Source organism: Manis javanica, chromosome 6, assembly GCF_040802235.1.
Source record: "Manis javanica isolate MJ-LG chromosome 6, MJ_LKY, whole genome shotgun sequence".
NCBI classification, from domain to species: Eukaryota; Metazoa; Chordata; class Mammalia; order Pholidota; family Manidae; genus Manis; species Manis javanica.
In genome coordinates, this window is record NC_133161.1 from 42689987 (window position 1) to 42704477 (window position 14491).

A 14491-nucleotide genomic window follows, 5' to 3' on the forward strand; every position below is an offset into this window, starting at 1 on the left:
GGACCGTCTGTCCATAAATATTAGTCAACCCCAATGTTATTTAACATCATGCCCTTATCTTATTAGATCTAAGAGGCCACCCAGCTCAAGTTTAATTACATTTGACCCATTTACTAGAATTAGAGCCATAATCTTCTCTGGGAGATATGTTCTCAAGTATTGCATAAGAAATCAGTGCTACATTTTCTCTGGAAAATTTTCCTCCTTATAAATTTTGCTTTACTATTATCCACTTTAAATATCAAAAAATAAATAAAACCTTCCATGATCAAGGTCTAGGCCTTCATCCAAGATTTTCATCTGCTCATCTTTTCTTTCAATACTTAATAAACTCACCTGGACATCTTTACAGTGTTTTAAGTATACCTATTGCTTCTGAAGAATAAAAACATAATTTCTCTGTATAAGTCATTATTTATCATTGAGCAATCACTCCTACACACTCTTGCTTACTTCACTAGTTCGCAGATAGAGAAAATGGATAAATGTCTCTCTAGAAGTTGCTCTATGAGTCAACAGGCCTTAGAGAGAAAATGAGTTTTGGTCCTAAGAACTAACGAGGAAAGCAATCCCTATGAGTGGATGATTTTAGGCACTTGTGGTCAGAAGCAATCCTGCCTGATAGAAGTCTTCAGCCTGAGCCACCATTACCAGTCTTCTCTACCAGCTGTGCGGAACCCTGGTTTCCCATAAAATCAACTTCACTGACCTGGTGGCAGTTCATGGTTTTGAAAATTCCACTTTAACTGGAAATTTTCTAAAACGATTTTGTAACTCTGGTTTGCTGAACACCAACATTTGCAAATCTGGCAAGAGACCCCTCCCACCCCAGCTGCCTCCCATTTCCTGTCCCTGGACACAGCCTCCAGCTTGGCTGTTGGGCTCTCCACAGCTCACACTGCCATTGCCTCTGGAAACTCAGTGTGGTGGAAAGCACGGTGGATGGAAGGTAAGGAGACCTGGGACCAGTCCTGCCTCTGCTGCTAATGAGCATGCCCTTAAATGTCCTGGATATTCGCTTCCGCATCCCCAAGCTCCCTTCCAGCTCTAGTCAGACAGACAGTTACTCCACAGCAGTTCATGAGCACAGAGTATGGGCTAAATGTATAATAAGGGATATAAGCAACTAACCTCACCCTCCAGGGGTTCATTGTCTGAACAATTCTCTGACTCCATACTCAGCCAACTTGCCATCTTTCATGCTTAAAAAAGAAATGCTGCTTATAAACCCAGAATCAATTCTAACATCTCATTTTGGTCAACTCTATAACTTTTTCTACACTAACTTCTACATAGGTGACAAATTTAAAATAAATGAAAGACCATTACTTCCATTTTCTTCCCTTGTCGCACTAGGATTATATATTTAAAAATCAAAAATGATGAGGGTGAAATAGGAGAAACAAGCTTGAATAAGTCAATAGTCAGATAATTAGCCACTGGAACATTGCTTGAATTGATGCTAAAGGAAAACATACTTTTTAGTGAAACCAGCTAAAAAAAATCTCAGATTTTTCCACATGTGAGGTTGTCACATTGGAAGCCAGCTAATGAATAAGGCACAGGAATGACAACCTATGCCAGTATGCAGCATGATGATATTATAGAACTTCTAAGAACTGTCATCATCTATTTCTCAGCTAACTGTTGTTTGTCTTCTCTTGTGAAAAGCCCCAAAATTCACCATCCTATTTCCCCTGATTGGTTTCCTTCTGTATGTCCACTTAGCTGCCTAGATCTCCATAGGACTCAGCTGATTCAAGGACTCTCTTGCATTCTTCATGTGTTGCCTTGTAAGCTTGTGCGTCTGACCTCTCTTCTACGGATTTTTAATTCTTCAGGGTAGTATATTATCACAACCCAAGGTGAGTACACACTATTTTACATCTCTCTTAGCTTTATGTCTTCCAAGGCCTGTTGAGCTAAAACAGAGGTCCATTGTCACTTTGAAAAGAGGGAATACACTGAGCATTGGCATCATACATATCAGTATAGGAAAAAAGCTTGCCATTTTCTTGGGAGACTGTAGATCATCTACAGGAGAGCAATAAATAGGAGTGGTACAAAAGCAAAGGAAAAATATGGAATTTACAGTAGATTAGGGAGAGTGCCTGAATATCAATAGAAAAGGAGTATCTTTTAGAAAGTCTGGATGAGATTTTTAAAAAAAGCTAGGTTCTAACTTTCCACTGCAGAAATAAATAGTTGAGTGACCTGTATCAAATCATTTATCTGAGAAAAAGGATGCTGATATTCACTGTTTACAAAAATCTAGGAAGCTTATACTAAAATAAATCTGAAACTCTGGGGGGAAAAGTCACGTAATTATAAATTGTGATGAGAGAGCAAAGTAATACCACAGTTCAATTTAGCAAAATAAGCCTTTCTTGAGGGCCCACCATGGTCCCAGGCATTGTGCTGTATCCTCAGTTCCAAAGAGGAACAAGACATGGCCTCTACCCTCAAGGAGCTTACATTCTAGTTTTAAGCTCAACAAAAGCTTTCTCAGAACTCATCCAATCTAACACACCAATATCTGCTACTTACAGTAATTAAAACAAAGCCTCCTTAAATATTCTCACAAGTATATACTCTTGAGAAAAAGAAACTATTGTAAGAAAATTAAGACATCATAGCCAACTGGTTTGTTCAAGGTCACACAACTAGGAAAAGTGAAAGCAATCCTAAGGCACTTTGAGTTATTAACCAGGGTTACATGCTTTCTGGAGCCATGTTTTCTTTCTTTTATTCTTTTTTGACAGCTTGGTTAAGTTGTGGGTTAAGGTCCCCACAAGCTTGGCCCAAAGAAGTTACTCTTTTGGTTTTGCTAGTTTCCAAACTAAAAAGGGTTTCAAATAGAATTCATATTTTTGTAGTTCATTTAAACCTCCAGATATTGTCCCATTTTGTCAACCATTTCATTTTGCATCTTAGCTGAGAAAAATTTTTATCCCTCATCAATTTCTTTATTATTTCATTTAATTTGATAATGATATCCCTTCTGTTTGTAAAGAGGTAGGATTTTGTGATACAGTACATATCAAAGATATTTAGTCAAATAAAATTGATGTGTAGGAAAAGCAGACTTTAAAATAAAGTCCAAGACCTTGTTATCCAAAAATGTACATGTTTGTCTGCACACTGACTCTACTGACTGCTCCACAAGGTCTGTACCAAATGGAATGTGATAAAAGATAGACTGCCCTTGTCTGGGATGCCATAAACAGTAACTTATATTGTTTTTTTCTCCCCTAGCTGGAGATATCTGTGTGCTGAAACAGTTTTGGAAACAATCTAACAGTTCACCAGTCCTTCTGTTCTGCTTCAGTTTCTATCAATGAATCATTGGAAGAGGTGATGACCAACTGATATGACTTAATAATACACAATCTATTCTACTGTAATAAGTGGTTATAATACAACTTCCAAAAGTGTGGTATCTGGATTCAGATAAGAAATAAATTATTCAAGCATTTGGCACTATTTAATGGAGTCAGCCTTCAGAGTGAAATGGATCTATTAGAACAGTTTTCAAAAAGTATTGAAAAATATCTGGGCTTGAAACAATGTGAGTTGATCAGTATGTCCACATTGCCCCCAATTAGTGCTAGGAGAGTCTTTTCTTTCCTGCTTTTCTTAGTTATTTTATCCAATCCCAGACCTCTCTCTTTTCATCTTCCTCCTCCTATTTTCTATATCATCAGAGTTAAAGAACACATGCATCCTCCTGTAGCTACATTTTACCTAAAAATTAATAATCACTTGAACAGTTAATTCAAGTCTGATCAATTATCAGCAAAGTAATGGGCAAAATCTTTTTCAAGGTGACCTGTAGTCTTCAGCCAGGGATGTAGTCAATTCAATGAGGTAGCTATACATTTAGATTTCAGCCTCAGGATACGTTTGCTTTCTCTTGTCATTTGCCTCCTTCTGCCATGCACAGAAGCTGTCACATTTTCTCTTCACCACTGTTTCACCTAGGTACCCTGACTACTCAGAATTGGTTAGAATTTCTGCACATTAAAAGATTCACTTCATCTATTGTCTTTCAGCACAAGATATATCTATTCACTGCTGATTCTGGTCTTCAGTTTGATTTCTAACACCTATGGATGATAAAATGTTATACGTAATGTTCTGATGCTTATTTGTGTGTATGTAACAGAACCCCCAAAATTGAAGCACAGCTTAATATCTTGAACAAATTAAATTAAACACCTCCTGGATTTTCTTCTATTGTTTGAATTACCCTCTTTGCTAAAATACTAGAAAACAGAGCAGTTTTCTGGGCAGCTGGGCCTTTGTTTAGAATCTGTAAGAGATGAACAGGATAGGAATACAGCATTTGGGTTTTAAACATGGTGAGTCCTAGTCTAGGACATAATTTTCAGTCTAGGACATAATGATCAAAAAAGTTAAGGAATCATAACAGTGGTTTGGAATAGGAGAAAGAGCTGTCGTACTTAAAGTCATAGCTATTGCCCTGTGTCAACAGCAGTCAGAAATCTCAAAATAGCAAAAGATTACATTAAATTCCCACAGGCATAACAAGGTGCAAATCAAACGGCAAAAGGTTGTTAATGGATTCTGTCACCCATGCTACCTGTAGTAAGTCAGAAAAAAAAGCAAAATGTCTTCAGTCAGTATAATAAATGATAAATACGTAAATGAAAATGAAGACAGACAAAAGAGTCATGCTTAAAAGAGAGGGGAAAAATGGAGAGAAGATAACGAATTCTGAATGAAGAATGAAGAAATGGCTTTTAACCACTACTCCAGCAAGATTCTTTCATATACAAAGGAAAATTCCATTAATGAAGCCCAGCACACTTTATCAAGAATACTTAAATGTTAATATTACTCAAGAAGATTAACACATTATATCAAGAGTACTAGAAATTATAGAACAATTACAATAGTGGAAGGGTGGAGGGGCTTGTTCCACAGCACAACTAGATCAGTGACGGAGAAATTTTAAAAAGGGCCATGAAAGGAGGCCAAAGTGCAAGAAATATACAGATGAACTGGGAGTGTTATTTGTGTAAACTGGAATAGTAATGCACAAATTGATTGAAGTCAATGATCTTGTCCAAACCCAAAGAAATTTAGCCCAGGGTTTGGGATCTGTACTGATTTTTTTAATAGAGCTGTAAGGTAACATAAACCCAGAAGAAAACAGTGTATCATTCTGGGTCTAGTACACAAATTGAAATGGAAGGAGGTATTTTGCTGATACGAGTAACTGAGCAAACAGACAACTTAGAGATAGTGCATGGAATCTTCCCTAGAAAACCATCTTGTCAGTATCAAGCAGACCCCATCCTTCTCATCCCCTACTCCATCTCTAAGGATGCATGCAGCTAGTGTCTTTGGGCCATCTTCAATTACACCCCCAACCCTACTAAAAAGGAAACCAATGTTATCTTAATGGTCACCAGCACTAGCTTCAGCAGAGAATGGCTCACCCTTGACCTCTGCTGACAACCCCCCACACCAACCTTTTCACACTGAAGCAGAACACCTAACAGGCCCATGTCCATGACATATTCCCTAGGCCAAGTTTGTTGGGCTTCCCTCTTGTGTGCCCTCTCTGATTTATATCTGATCAACAACTGGCATTGTTCTGTTTCTTCCTGATTATGAATTTACTCTTTCTCTTTAACTGGCATTGATCATTATTTTTCTTAGTAACTGTTTTTTTTAAGGATCTCAGATGTGATGTCATGATTCTTACTCTTTTATTCAGTGATCAATTAGTGTCTTTCAAGAATACAAGTATTCCTAATTAAATGATCTTCCTTGATTTATATCATCTTGATTTTTTTTATAGTTTATTAAATATAGTAATAAATTAAATTACAGTTTTCATTGCTAGAAAGAGTATTCTTTAAAGTTACTACTTCACTTAACTATGAGCAACAAAGGAGGAATATAACAACAATAATAATATTGAAAGCACCTAACATTTATTGAGCATTTAGTTTGTACCATGCACTCTTCAGTGCTTCATATATATCAAAACAATTAATCCTACAACAACCTTAAGAGGTAAGGTTATTATTACCCCCATTTAAATACAAGAAAGCAAGATACAGACAGTAACATGTCTAAGGACACACAGCTAGTAAGTGAAGGCCAGGGTTCAAACTCGGATAGGTTCCAGAAAGAGATTTTTAATTCAAAACCAGTCATTTTGGATAGAATTAATAGTAACTTGAAATTAAGCAATATTTATGGAGTGTTCATTTTTATCTTTTCAATATTAGAAAGAGCCAAAGTCAGAACTGTCCTTCACTTTATTACCTGAGGTACTTTCAGTATAATAGCATTCATGTTTCACACTGCTGGCCTTCCTGTACAACTCACCATTCACGGTGCCCCACCCCTGATGAGCATCACACTGGCAATGGCATTCAAAAGAATCATAAAATGAATATGCCAGGGATGGCAAGGTGAAAACCTCCTCCCCCATACATACCAAGGAAGTGACTACCGCAAATACAACTAATCCTGAAAACAATGAAGACTGCAGAACAGACCATCTACACCTGGAGAAGAAGAGATGAGCACACTGAGAAGGGTAAAGGGGAAGAGCCATGATCTATCAGGACCCAAGCCCTTCTGCCACCCCAGCCCACAAGGAGGAGGGAGAAGAAGGGCGTATGGAGGGGATAAATGCTCAGGAATCCAGCACACCTGGCCCTGGAGATCTGCCCAGAATACAAGTCTACATTGTATTAGGCTTTGGTGATGAAAGGGGCTGTATACCAGGAAAAGTTGGAGCAGTCTGGAAGGCTGGGACTCCTTCCTGTCACTTGTGCAGGACAGGCATGCTCTGTTGGTACCACTGAGACCCACAGAGAGACAGCAGTATGAAAGATTTACTAGCAGTGGCAAGTGTACCAGAGAGAGGGGTGTCAGAGGGAGTTCTCTGTGGAAAAAAGGCAAGCAGACAACACTTTCCCAGTCCTCCCTCAGTCCAACTGATCAGGCACATGTGGAAGCCAGCTCCAAAAAGCTCCATCTTCCTCGCCGGTGGGTCAGCCCCAAAGAGGAGCTTCCCTGTGCACCCACCCCACCCAGCTCACTTGACAAGCAACAGTCCAAATTTGCTGATTGGCAGGAGGGGGGCTGACAATACTTTCCTGGCTTTCCCAGCCCTCCTGCAGCACAAAAAGTCAGGGGTTTGTAGAAGCCAGCTCTAAACTCTCCATCTGGTCCAGTGGCTCAACACCAGCACCACATAGGATGCCCACCCTGCCCAGCACACTTGGCCCAGCAGCAGTCTGCCATTTTTGACTTGCAAGCCAAAGATGGCCTTGCCAAAATGGATCCCAATAGAAGTGCCTCATATCACACAAAGGGCGAAAAATGCAAACTGTGGGGATATGCACCCCTATGTTTATTGCCACATTATTTACAAGAGCCAAGATAAGGAAGCAACCTAAGTGTCCATCAACAGATGAGTAGATAAAGAAGATGTGGTACATATACACAATGGAATATTATTCAGCCATAAGAAAGAAAGAAATCCTGTCATTTGTGACAACAGGGATTGACTTAGAGGGTATTATGCTAAGTGAAATAAGCCAATGGAGAAAGACAAATAGCATATGATTTCACTTATATGTGGAATTCAAAAACAAAGCAAAATGAACAAAACAGCAGTAGACTCATAGACACTGAGAAGTAATTGGTGGTTACCATGGGGGAGAGGAGTGGGTGGGTAAAATAGGTGAAGGGATAGAGGTATGAAATCTCAGTCATAATAAAATTAGTCATGGGGATAAGAGTACAGCATAGAGAATATAGTCAATAGTTCTGTAACATCTTTCTGTATTGATAGTAACTACTCTAGGAGTGAGTATTTAATAATGTATATAACAGTCAAATCACTATGTTTAATACTTGAAACCAAAATAATATTGTATATTAAATGTACTTCAATAAAAAATATTTTTAAAAACTGAATATGCCTCAAACTAATATCTGAATTCAGCAAAGTTGCAGAATAAAAAATTAATACACAGAAATCCATTGCATTTCTTTACACTAACAATGAACTAGCAGAAAGAGAAATCAGAAAAACAATTCCATTCACAATTGCATCAGAAAGAATAAAATACCTAGGAATAAACCTAACCAAGAAAGTGAAAGACCTATACCCTGAAAACTACAAGACACTCTTAAGAAAAATTAAAGAAGACACTAACAAATGGAAACTCATTCTATGCTCTTGGCTAGGAAGAATTAATATTGTCAAAATGGCCATCTTGCCTAAAGCAATCTACAGATTCAATGCAATCCCTATCAAAATACCAACAGCATTCTTCAACAAACTGGAACAAATAGTTTTAAAATTCATATGGAACCACAAAAGACCCCAAATAGCCAAAGCAATCCTGAGAAGGAAGAATAAAGCAGGGGGGAATCTCACTTCCCAACTTCAAGCTCTACTACAAAGTCACAGTAATTAAGACAATTTGGTACTGGCACAAGAACAGACCCACAGACCAGTGGAACAGAACAGAGAGTCCAGACATTAACCCAAACATATATGGTCAATTAATATATGATAAAGGAGCCATGAAAGTACAATAGGGAAATGACAGCCTCTTCAACAGCTGGTGTTGGCAAAACTGGACAGCTACATGTAAGAGAATGAAACTGGATCACTGTCTAACCCCATACACAAAAGTAAATTCGAAATGGATCAAAGACCTGAATGTAGGTCATGAAACCATTAAACTCTTAGAAAAAGACATAGGCAAAAATCTCTTGGGCATAAACATGAGCAACTTCTTCATGAACATATCTCCCCAGGCAAGGGAAACAAAAGCAAAAATGAACAAGTGGGACTATATCAAGCTGAAAAGCTTCTGTACAGCAAAGGACAGCATCAGTAGAACAAAAAGGCATCCTACAGTATGGGAGAATATTCATAAATAATAGATTTGATAAAGGGTTGACATCCAAAATAGATAAAGAGCTCATGCACCTCCATAAACAAAAAGCAAACAATCCAATCAAAAAATGGGCAAAGGAGCTGAACAGACACCTCTCCAAAGAAGAAATTCAGATGGTGAACAGACACAAGAAAAGATGCTCCACATCGCTATTCATCAGAGAAATGCAAATTAAAACCACAATGAGATATCACCTCACACCAGTAAGGAATAACATCCAAAAGACAAATAACAACAAGTGTTGGCGAGGTTGTGGAGAAAGGGGAACCCTCCTACACTGCTGGTGGGAATGTAAATTAGTTCAACCAAAGTGGAAAGCAGTATGGAGGTTCCTCAAAAAGCTCAAAATAGAAATACCATTTGACCCAGGAATTACACTTCTAGGAATTTACCCTAAGAATACAGCAGCCCAGTTTGAAAAAGAAATATGCAGCCCTATGTTTATCACAGCACTGTTTACAATAGCCAAGAAATGGAAGCAACCTAAATGTCCATCAGTAGATGAATGGATAAAGAAGATGTGGTACATATACACAATGGAATACTATTCAGCCATAAGAAAGAAACAAATCCTACCATTTGCAACAACATGGATGGAGCTAGAGGGTATTTTGCTCAGTGAAATAAGCCAGGCAGAGAAAGACAAGTACCAAATGATTTCACTCATCTGTGGAGTATAAGAATAAAGAAAAAAACTGAAGGAACAAAACAGCAGGAGACTCACAGAACCCAAGAATGGACTAATAGTTACCAAAGGGAAAGGGACTGGTGAGGATGGAAGGGAACGGAGGGATTGGGGGATGGAAAGAAAGGGGGCATTACGATTAGCAGACATAATGTGTGTGGGGGCATGGGGAGGGCTGTATAACACAGAGATGACAAGTAGTGATTCTACAGCATCTTACTATGCTGATGGACAGTGACTGTAATGGGGTATGTGGGGGGGACTTGGTGATGGGGGAGTCTAGTAAACATAATGTTCCCCATGTAATTGTAGATTAATGATACCAAAATTAAAAATTAAAAAAAAATTATTAATGAAAAAAACAAAAAAATGAATATGCCTCACTGAAGCGTTAATGGGAAAAAGTTGAAGAATGCACAACCATCCATGCTATTTCCACGTAGACTTAGCCTTTATTGTACCAAAAATATTTATTATTTCTGAAGCAAAATTACCAGCAATAACCACATATCTCCATCTATGCATGCAGCTGCCACCAAGTAACTGAGAAACACACAGGAGCTCTGGCTTTTATGGAAGAACTGGCTATTGCAAGTTTGAAAAGAACAACATAATTAACTAATAAACTATGAGGTCTGATCAACTGACATACAACATCAGAGGCTTGTGGGGTTGGTAGAGAAAGTGATGGCCAGAAAGTCTGAGTTTCTAAGCCTCAGTTTCCTCACCTGTAAAATGTAATCATAATAATTATACGATGGGCTTATTAAGAGAGTTAAATAAAAGTAAGCAAGAACTGGTAAGTGTGCTTTATTATAATTAAATACTAATTAAACATATAATATGAAAACTGAGAATAAAATCAACAGCACTCCATATTTATAATCTATCAGAACAATGTGAAAAATGTTAATATATCCTCCTGTATTCCAATGCAGAAAAAATTGGCAAACAGATGTTACATTTTCATTTGGATCACCTAAATAGAGACCTTTAAAAGTTGTGGGGAAATGAGGCAGTGGCTCGGATGGCCGTGTTGAGGGCCCTCTTTCCCATGCCCACGGTTCCTCTCTCCGCAGCCACTGGAGATCACCTACCCTTTGGTGCCGACCAAAAAACAAGTAGTAATTAGATGGGAACTAATTCTCCAGAAATTAATGAGATTAATCTTCACTACTAGGGGAAGAATGGCATTGAAACAGATTTCCAGCAACAAGTGTTTTGGGGGATTGCAGAGAGTTCTTGAACATGACAGTATTGAACTGAACTGCTAGATGAAATTTACTATCTACTTATCACCAAAGGCAGAAACTGGAAAATGTCCTCCACTGTACTGGCTGTCTGGTTTAACTTGCACAGAATAAAATTTTATATCAAAATCTGGTTATCATCAAGCTGCCTCAGAACATGGCCTTGTTATCATTTCTCCAGATACCAGCCCTTGCGGCTGCGATATTAAAGGAGAAGATGAGAGCTGGGACTTCAGCACTGGGGCTGGATTTTATGTGGATGCCCCTGAAGATCCTCAGAAAACCAACTACAGAGTGTACTCTTACGTAACAAAGGAGCCTCCCCAACTCATAAATACCAGTTTTCTAGTGGACCCTCAAAAGATGTCTATTTTTGGCCATTCCATGGGAGGCCAGAGAGCTCTGATTTGTGCTTTGAAGAATCCTGGAAAATACAAATCTGTGTCAGCATTTGCTCCAATTTGCAACCCAGTGCTCTGTCCTTGGGGCAAAAAAGCCTTTAGTGGATATTTGGGAACAGATCAAAATAAGTGGAAGGCTTATGATGCTACTCATCTTGTGAAGTCCTATCCAGGTTCTCAGCTGGACATACTAATTGATCAAGGAAAAGATGACCAATTTCTTTCTGAGGAACAGTTATTGCCTGATAACTTTATACCTGCCCATAAAGAAAATCCCTGTTGTTTTTAGATTACAAGAGGGTTCCGATCATAGCTACTACTTTATTGCAACCTTTATTACTGATCACATCAGACATCGTGCAAAATACCTCAATTCATTAAAAAACATCAGATAAAGTCTCTTTAGGATTATAAAACTACAATAAATAAAATTTCCCGGAAAAAAGATTTCAAACACTGGATTTCATAATGCTAAAATGCTTCACTGATATTCGAATCACCTTCTAAATGAATATATAAACCTGAAAAAAAAAATCTGGGGAAAGACTAAAGTCCAAGAAAACTATTTCTAGAACCTCCCAAAAAATCTTTATATGATTATAAAGAAGTCTTTTGGTTTCATATCCATTACATATTTATTATTCTCATTCTATGTACTATGAAGGAAATATATTATTATTCCTATTTTGCTGAAGAAGAAACTGAGTCAGGGAGTAAGTGGAAAAACATGAAATAAATTTCATATCTTCTGAGCTACACTTCTTATCTTTTTATTTTATTCCCCAGGCTGTCTAAAAATTAGTTACCTCATTTTCATAAGGCTCATCTTTGTTTTATCTTGACCTACTTTTTCTGATAATGATGTCTGCCTCTAGTTAAACAAAACTAAAGTCATGTTTTTCAAGTAGTATAGGCTTTTAAGAAATTCTATTAGCCAAAACAGATAGCCAAACTTATAGAATGAGTCCCATGAGACATTATATGAATTGCAGTATGTCACAGATGGGTGTAATTTTATTAATTTAACAAAACAAGAAGACTTGTCACTTAAAAGCATGAAACATTTAAAAATTATCACATCGAAAAATACTTGAAGACATTATACCATTTGTCAACTTCATTGAACAAGCAATAGATATTACCTAGAAAAATATTACATGATTTAAAAATAAAAAGTTTTCATGTAGTTGCACAAAATATAAATGACAACTCATACCATTTCAGAGAGGGCTGGGAGACCAAAATTTTAATTCTAAGTTTAATCTTTCCATAAGTGAATTGAGCATCATTACATTTGTATAGTAATTGATGGGTCTCATTCTATAAATTCAGTTCTTCTGCTTTGGCTAACGGAATAGCTTAAAAGCTTAAATTACTTGAAAACCATTGCACTAACTTTATTTACATCTTGTTGCAATAGCCCCATTTCACTAGCTGAAGCTTGTTCCAGTGTAGAGGAATTTGATTTTGTTATTTCAAACAAAAATTAAAAATTAAGGGCAATAGTAAGAGCTTATCACAGTTCCCAGAGAGAATGTATAAACTCACAGCCCAAAATCTCCAAAATTTTAGAACTGGAAGGGATCACAGTAGCAAGAAAATACTTTGGAACCCATTTCACCCACTGTTCCAAACAACACAATTGCATTTTCTTTCCCCAAATCCCTAACTGAAACTGGTTTTGTGAGCAAGATACAGGTATGGCCCTGCCTGAAAGTTTAAGTAGAAACTCCCTTTGCCATTTCACTTCTGAATATACAATACCAGCACAATTGATTGTAAAGGGAAATTTTAAGCCTTTGCACATCTGTGTTTTGGTCTACATGATTGCAAGCCACCAGTTTAGTTTGGTTTTGTCAATTAATTGATTGGCTGTTCATGGCACAAGAGAATCTCATTATTTTGGCCAGCGAAAAACACACGGGAAGCACTCTCTTCCCTTTAGGGGCACACCACTCCTATTAAGAAATCTTTGAAAATCCAGCAAGCTCTAAGTCTGTTACTCCTTATGCAAGACCCCCCAGGCTCCTCCTCACACACAAGCACACACCCTTCTATCACCCATATGCTCCTGGGTTGTTGCTATAGTTCTAAATCCTAAAAAAGTTCAGTACACTAAGTGACTTTTGACCTAGTTTCCTATTTAAAAAAATATATATTTTAAAAAATGGACAGAGCATGGGCTTTTCATGGGTGTTTCTTGGATCAAACCCAGAAGAGCCCTTCCATAGTGCAAGAGCTGCACGTGCCCTTTCATTTGCCCTGGGTAACCTCATCCTGACTTATTTCAAGTAATATCTTCACTTGTGTGGGGTTCTCATTTTAAAGAACCCGTGCAGAACCTTTAAATGTTTGCCCTTAAGTATGTGCCTAAGCACAGATTTTCTTTTAGAGTTTACATAAAGACAAGTAGATCTCATCATTTTCTTGCCAGTTCCAGAAATAATGTGAAGAGTACTTCAAGCTTCATAGTTTCAAATTAAACTACTGCAACTTTCCAAGTCAATATTCTGTAATAACTTTTACTGTCATCCTTTCAGATATGTATAGTCATCCACTAGAGAATATTTCTGGTATGTAATAATTGTGGTAACTTAGAGTTAAATTTACTATGTGCCATTTCCCAATGCCAATCCCTGAGGGAACCATACGACTTCATTTCCTACAATGACACTATATTTCTTGTCAAAGAAATTTATATATTTCCTTGATTGCAAGAAAAGGTTTGATGGGCTTCAAATGTAAATGCAAAACATATTCAGGATATAAAAGACAGCCACATTATGGATACAGATTTGGAATATTTTATGTATTTAATAGAATGGAAGCATTTCACAACAGGAGAAGCAAACAAATAACCAAATATTATCCCAGCAAAATGTTCTGCATAATCAAACTAGAGTTAAGGTTTTAAATTCATATTGACTTTTATTATTTAATGATTAACTAGTACACCTACCCCAAGGAAAAACTATAGATCTTCATGTTTAATAGCTAGATGCCAAGTATAGAAATAAAATTTAAATGGCCTTTGATATGGGTAGAATTACCTTCAAAAACCTGCCCTTTATCAATACTTAAAAAATATTTATGTTATACATTAGAGTTCATTTGTTCTTTCATCCAATAAATATTGATTATGTGGAAGAGACAATGGTAGGTGTTGGCGGTATTCATATAAACCAGACA

The 14491-nt window shown here is 37.3% G+C and overlaps 1 protein-coding gene and 1 pseudogene across 6 annotated transcripts in view; one reads left to right on the plus strand and one right to left on the minus strand.

Annotated features, from left to right (window-relative positions):
* BBS9 (Bardet-Biedl syndrome 9) overlaps window positions 1-14491 on the minus strand; it is a 479017-nt gene that overhangs the window by 115403 nt on the left and 349123 nt on the right. The gene's annotated exons all lie outside the window — the stretch shown is intronic.
* Window positions 10565-11697, plus strand: LOC108396705 (S-formylglutathione hydrolase pseudogene; annotated as a pseudogene).